Source organism: Aquarana catesbeiana, linkage group LG10 (assembly GCF_042186555.1).
Source record: "Aquarana catesbeiana isolate 2022-GZ linkage group LG10, ASM4218655v1, whole genome shotgun sequence".
Lineage (NCBI taxonomy): Eukaryota > Metazoa > Chordata > Amphibia > Anura > Ranidae > Aquarana > Aquarana catesbeiana.
In genome coordinates this window covers 35,912,517-35,919,840 of record NC_133333.1, presented here as the reverse complement: position 1 = coordinate 35,919,840, position 7,324 = coordinate 35,912,517, and positions in this window count along the sequence as shown.

The window sequence follows — 7,324 nt, the reverse complement described above, 5'->3', positions numbered from 1 at the left end:
CATTTTATTCAAGACTATAACTAAAACTAAATGGAAATTTGATGTCAAAATTAACACTGGACATAAGACATAAAAAGGCCCTTAGTGTCAGTATAAAATAAACTTTCAACTGAATTGCAATGCCATTTCTCACATTAAAAATAACAGTGCTTATACAAATCTTATGAGAAAAGGGACAAACACGTATCCATAAATATATACAGTAAATAGAATCTAATAATATATCACATCAGTATAAAAAGGTTATGGCATTCCCTTTCTTGGAACAAAATCTGTTACTACTTGGCTAACTAACTTGTTTTAATTTTCACATTTATTGCTTTAATAGCCCTAGGGGAAAAAAAGTTATACCTAATCTAGGTATCCTCACCTGACTGTGAACTGTTTTCATTCTGGAAAAATCATACACATTGTAATGAAACCACATTATAGCAATAATTCTAATTCTAATAATTTTGCAGTGAATAATAATTTAATAACTTTTTTAAAGTAAATTAGCCACAATATTTCAGAATTGTTTTAATTATGGAAAATTATACATATTGTAATTAAACCACGTTATAACATCTAGAGTTCAAATAGCAGGTCTGGACAAAATTTTAAGGGCTTTCAAACTAAATTGATTGACTCAATGGGATGAATTTACTAAAGGCAAAAAGACTGTGCACTTTGCAAGTGCAGCTGCTCCAGAGCTTAGTAAATGAGGTAAAACGTCACTTTACAAAGAATACCCAATCACTAGACATGTGCGATTAGTTTCATACGAATCGAAAATTCGTACGAATTTCCGGAGATTCGTACATTCGAGAGGATCCGAAATACGAATTTTCATGCATACGAATTTTGTACGAAATTTCATTTACAAACTTCGGATAAATTTATCATAACGAACTTTCGTTATTGTTACGAAGAGTTTACGAACCTAACGAAAATTCATATTTCGTACGAATCCGAATTGAATTTTGGACACAAATTCCGAATTAATTTTAATACGAAACGGAATGAAACTAAACAAATTTATTGACGGCGCACATGTCTACCAATCACATGCAAGAAAAATTAAAAAAGAAACAGCATTTTTGTTGCACATGATTGGAAGTAATTTACTAAGCTCTGGCGCAACTGCACTTTCAATGTGCACATTCTATTTGCCTTTAGTAAATCCGCCCCAATGATGGCAAGACAGAATGTTCTGATTAATATTTTTTCAGAAAGTCCATATATATTTTTGAAGAAAATTCTATTGATGTATGACCAGCATTAAAGCGGGGTTCCACCCAAATTTTGAACATTATCTCTATGCATTCTCTTCCTTGCCTAGATGCTGACATGCTGTGTAAAAAAATTTAAATTGCCGTAATTACCTTTTTTTTTCTAATCTTCTTAGCACTTCCTGGTTTTCCTCCCATGGGAGTAGGCGTGTTTCTAGCCTCTCCCAGACCTCCCACAGTCCCCTGGGAGCTAGTCTCAGGCTTCCCAGCATGCATTGTGCAACAGCGTCATCACAACATCTCGGTGAATGCTGGGAGCACAGCATTCACCACATCCAGGAAATACATGCTTGTGGGCTTCAAATGCCCACAATTAAGATGGAAACCGCCTTCAGTGAATTTTATAAGTTATTCTTTACAACGAAATCGGACACAGGCGGACTTATTACACAGAACATGTGAGTAGATAATCATGAGAAGAAAAGTTTGTGAATGAACTCCAAAAAAAAAAAACGATAGATAGGTGGACCCCCGCTTTAATACACTTTTTTCCTCTTAAATAGAATACGTAGAGTTGTGGTAGAGGAACAGTAATCATTTTGTCATTCTTCTAAAGATCTTAGATGGGGTTATGGGAAACCGCTTAAGCAGACCTTGCCTGTCTTTAACTGGAAAAATTTGCAACTGCCCAAGTTGAAGTTATGGCCATGTTCGATAAATTTAAGTACCGTATTTAATAAAGTAGATGAATGAGTTCTGGAGTTCAAAGGAAGACTATCAATATATGGTAAGTGGGGAAAAAATACACTAACACAAAGAAAAGAAAATACAAATGCACTGGGTCTTACTTTGGTCCGAATTGAACTGCACAGTCATATTTGGACTCCTGGTACAGCTGTTGTGACAGGAAAGTGAGGGTAAAATTATAAAAACTGAGGTTGTTAGTCGATTTGGTTTCCAATCCACTCTGAGCAAAATTATAAACACAACACTTTTGTGTCTGCCCCTATTTATCACGAGCTGAACGCAAAGATTGCACGCATCCTCAAAACTTGCGACATATGTGGCATTGTGCTGTGTGATAAAACATTTTAGAGTGGCCTTTTATTGTGGCCAGCCTAATAGCCTGTACACACGATCCGAATAGCATACGAAAACTGTTGACCGAGGAAGAATCGTACGATTTTCGAATCGTGTGTACACTACATTTGAGAGCCGATCACAACAATTCATCCAATATTATTAGATCAGACGAGCGTGAAAATTTTCCTCGTACGATACCAGATTGTACGATTTTCGTTTAGTCACTATAGCTGTTGTCTGAAAATACAATACAAATACATTACAACACATGACATCACTTCCGATTTTTTTTCTGTCGTACGAGAATTTTCGTGACTTTATTTGCCTATTCAATTTCTACTATTAAGCGGAAAAAGGTCGTACAATCTATCGTACGATATTCGGATCGTGTGTACGAGCCATAAAGCACACCTGTGCAATAATCATGCTGTCTAATCAGCATCTTGATATGCCACACCTGCGAGGTGCATGGATTATCTCGACAAATAAGAAGTGCTCACTAACACAGATTTGTGAACAATATTTGAGAGAAATAGGCCTTTTGTGTACATAGAAAGTCGTAGGTCTTAGCGTTCAGCTCATGATAAATAGGAGCAAACACAAAAGTGTTGTGTTTATAATTTTGCTCAGTGTATTTATGTGACTTCCATTGGGCTTTAATGTTAAGGGTTTAAATGAGGTGTTAGGTTGAGGTTTGGAGTTAGGTGTAGGGGTTTGGGTGAAGCTGAGTGTAAGATTTAAGGATTTTGGTTTCGTTAAGTCTTATGCCCCGTACACACGGTCGGATTTTCCGATGGAAAATGTCCGATCGGAGCGTGTTGTCGGAAATTCCGACCGTGTGTGGGCTCCATCGGACATTTTCCATCGGATTTTCCGACACACAAAGTTGGAGAGCAGGAGATAAAATTTTCCGACAACAAAATCCGTTGTCGGAAATTCCGATCGTGTGTACACAAATCCGATGGACAAAGTGCCACGCATGCTCAGAATAAATAAAGAGATGAAAGCTATTGGCCACTGCCCCGTTTATAGTCCCGACGTACGTGTTTTACGTCACCGCGTATAGAACGATCGGATTTTCCAACAACTTTGTGTGACCGTGTGTATGCAAGACAAGTTTGAGCCAACATCCGTCGGAAAAAATCCATGGATTTTGTTGTCGGAATGTCCAAACAAAGTCCGACCGTGTGTACGGGGCATAAGGTGTATAAAATTTGGGTGGGGTTAAGGGTTTAGCATTAGGGATTACGTTAAGGTTAGGTTGAGGTGTAGGGGTTATGTTGCAGTTTGGGGATTCAGTTTAGGGATTAGAAGTATTTTTGTTGTGGTTATAATTTAGGTTTATGGAGTTTGTGTAGGTTAAAGGTTAGGATTAGGCATTATTTTAAGATTATGTTGAAGTGTAAGGGTTGGTTGAGGTTTAGGGGCTATGTTGTGGTTTAGTGTTTAAAATAAGGGTTAGGTTAATGTTGGGGGTTAGGTTTAGTGGTTTTATTGTACTTAAAGCTTAGTGTAGGGGGTTAGTTAAGGTGAAAATGTAGCATTTTAAAGGTAGTTTGGGGTATGGGAATTGTTAAGTAATTTGGGATTCGGTATTGGGGTTAGGTTGCAGTTGGAGGTTAATTTAGTTGTTACTCTTTAATTAAAGTGGTTGTAAACCCCATTCATGAAAGTTGAACTAAGTATATATATATATATATATATATATATATATATATATATATATATATATATATATATGTAGTGTTACTTATCTCTCTCCAAAGCTCTAAGTGTTGTTTCTCTCTGGTGCTCTGTTCCTCTGTTATCAGTCACTTCTGACAAATTCTCCGACACATAAGATAACAGTAGCTGAAAATTTGTGATGGGGAGGGAGCTTAGAGGGAGATCAGCAGGGAGCTTGTCTATTCAGAGTACAGCTATGCATATTCCTTTGTTCCTCTCTAATCTCTAAATCTCTAATCTTGTTCCCAGTGCACTACATTGTGGCCTCATCATACACACTGGCTCCCCAGCTGTTGCTGAGCAAAATAAAGACAGCCTGCAGGGAAAATTTCATTTTTTGGCTTTATAAATGCAATTATTGCTGCAGCAAATTCTAGACATGGTACAGATCTGCCACTTTACAGGTAAACTAGGGAGACCCCCCAGGCACTATATTGGAAGGAATTTTTCACTTTTATGCTTTCACTTTAAAAATCAAAAAATCACTGCTCATTTAAAAATGACGTTTTTCACAAACCTTTTTTTTATTGATACTTGTCCCCCAGGCAGGACCCAGACCCCTATAACCATTGTATGCCCAATTACTTTCACATAAGCCTTGAAAATGGGCACTTTTGATTTTTGACGTTCGGGTCCCATTGACTTTAATGGGGTTCAATATTCAGGTCCGAACTTTTGCGGTGTTCGAAAGTTCTGGTCCGAACTGAATAGGGGTCCGTTCGGTCCATCCCTATTTAGGAGCAATGAGCTGTGTGAGATATCACACACTCAGCTACTGTATGCATGGAAGATGGAAGTTCACTCAGCTACAAATTGTTTGAATGAGAAAATTAATATTTAACCACTTGCTTACCAGGCACTTAAACCCCCCTCCTGCCTAGATCAATTTTCAGCTTTCAGCGCTGTCACATTTTGAATGACAATTGTGCGGTCATACAACACTGTACCCAAATGAAATTTTTATCATTTTTTTCCCACAAATAGAGCTTTCTTTTGGTGGTATTTAATCACAGCTGGGGTTTTTATTTTTTGCTAAACAAACAAAAAAAGATGGAAATTTTTGAAAAAAATAAAAATCATGTTTAATTGTTTGTTATAAAATTTTGCAAACAGGTAATTTTTCTCCTTCATTGATATGCGCTGATGAGGCGGCACTGGTGGGCACTGATAGGCTGCACTGATGGGCACAGATAGGCACAGATAAGGCGGCACTGATAGGTACAGTTAAGGCGGCACTGATAGGCACAGTTAAGGCGGCACTGATAGGCACAGTTAAGGCAGCACTGATGGGGACAGATAAGGCGGTACTGATGGCCACTGATGGGCGCTAATGGGTGGCACTGGGTGGCACTGATGGGTGGCACTGAAGGGTGGCACGGATGGGTGGCACGGATAGGTGGGACTGATGGGCACTGATAGGTACCACTGATGGGGGCACTGATGGGCGGCACTGATGGGCAGTGATGGGTGGCATTGATGGGCACTGGTAGGTGACACTGATGGGCACTAATGGGTGGCACTGATGTGCAGCACTGTTGCCCTGATGTGGGCACTGATGGGTGGCACTGATGGGTGGCACTGTGGGCACTGTGGGCACTGGGTGGTACTGTGGGCACTGATGGGTGGCACTGTGGGCACTGATGGATGGCACTGATGGGTGATGCTGGTGGGCACTGGTAGGCAGCACTGCTGCCTATTGCTTGGTGACAGTCTGATCGCCGTGATCGGGACTGATGTCCCGATCACGGCCGCCGGTGATCGGGTATTTTTTTCCTCCTCACGCTGTCAGCGCGAGGAGGAAAAATAGCCGATTACCGGCTCTGTTTACATCACATGATCAGCTGTCATTGGCTGACAGCTGATCATGTAGTAAGGGGTCGGGACCAACCCCTTACTCTGATCTGTGATCAGGCGAGTCTCATAGACTCGCTGATCACCGAGCGCGCCGCGCGCCCTGCAGGGGGCGCGCAGGCCGCTCGTGCATGGGACGACGTCAATAGACGTAGTCCCGGCAATTCAGATCCGCGCTGTTGCCGTCATTTGGCAATGGCCCAGATCTGAAGCAATTTAAGAAATTTAATACCGATTGTTCTGTACTAGAAAAGACCCTTACAATTTTTAACAGCTACAAGGCATCAGAGATGCCCATGACAGACATAACTTGTAAGCCCAGGCCATTATTATAACCTGTGTGGCTGGCATGTGGCAGTAAAAAAGGGACACCAGCTACTGCCACCTGTACAATATTTATAAACCAGATCTTCTAGTCAACCAACCTAAATCAGAGGATCCGCCACACATTTGCCACTCATATGCCTTAGACCTGTTGTTTCTACTTCTAAAAGGATCATCCCACCCAAAGATGATAATTTTATTTATAGAAGGAATATGATGGCGCCTGATGCGAGTCAGCTCCTGGAATCTTACATATCTTCTACTCCAAAAATAAGATCTCCTTGCCATAATTTCAGCAGTTTGAAGAGAGAAGAGTGACTGAGAGATGAGCTCATCAGTCACCTAATCAACTTTTAGATGTAATTGTGGAGAGCTGGTGGTTTTTATTTTGGGGGGTGGCAAACAACCACCCCCGCTTGCTGTCTGTTGGTCGGTCCGGAACTTACCCCATCTAGATGGCAGGTGGCGGGCAGAGGCTCCTATGTCCTCTCTTCCATCATGGCCGTGTCTCCTCCCCTCCTCCTAGCCATCCAATAGGATTGCCTGGCCTTTTAGTCAATTAGGTAACGGGTCTCAAGACGCGCTTCCCGATTGGCCCGGGAGGAGGATCAGTGTTACAATAGCAAATATTAATTCGCTACTGTAACACACCTGGGTGGGCTCGGTTCACAGTCTCTGTGCCCCGAGTCTACTCTATTTTGAAGCCTAGTAGAGCCTCTAGCTCTAATCGGGTGCTTCAAAAAAACACCACACCCCCATTAGAATTCATGCATCCAGCATTCTGCAAGGGGCCGGATGCATGGATGGTGGGGCGGCGCACATGTGCCCTTAATAGACAGGCCGCCCCTGGAGCAGATTGAGTAGGCTTGCCCCAGCAGCAGTCAATTTACTATGTAAATATGGAAGGCTTTAACTGGGGCCACACATAATATTCAGTAAATGTAGTGCTTCAGAAGATTGTGAGTAACTACTGAATACATTGCTGGAGATGGTCAGAGACTAGTGATATGCTACAGGTGTAATTGAAGGCTGGAAATATGCTGCAGGAGACTGTTAGAGACTGGAGACATACAGTGCCTTAAAAAAGTATTCATACCCCTTGAAATTTTCCACATTTTGTCATGTTACAA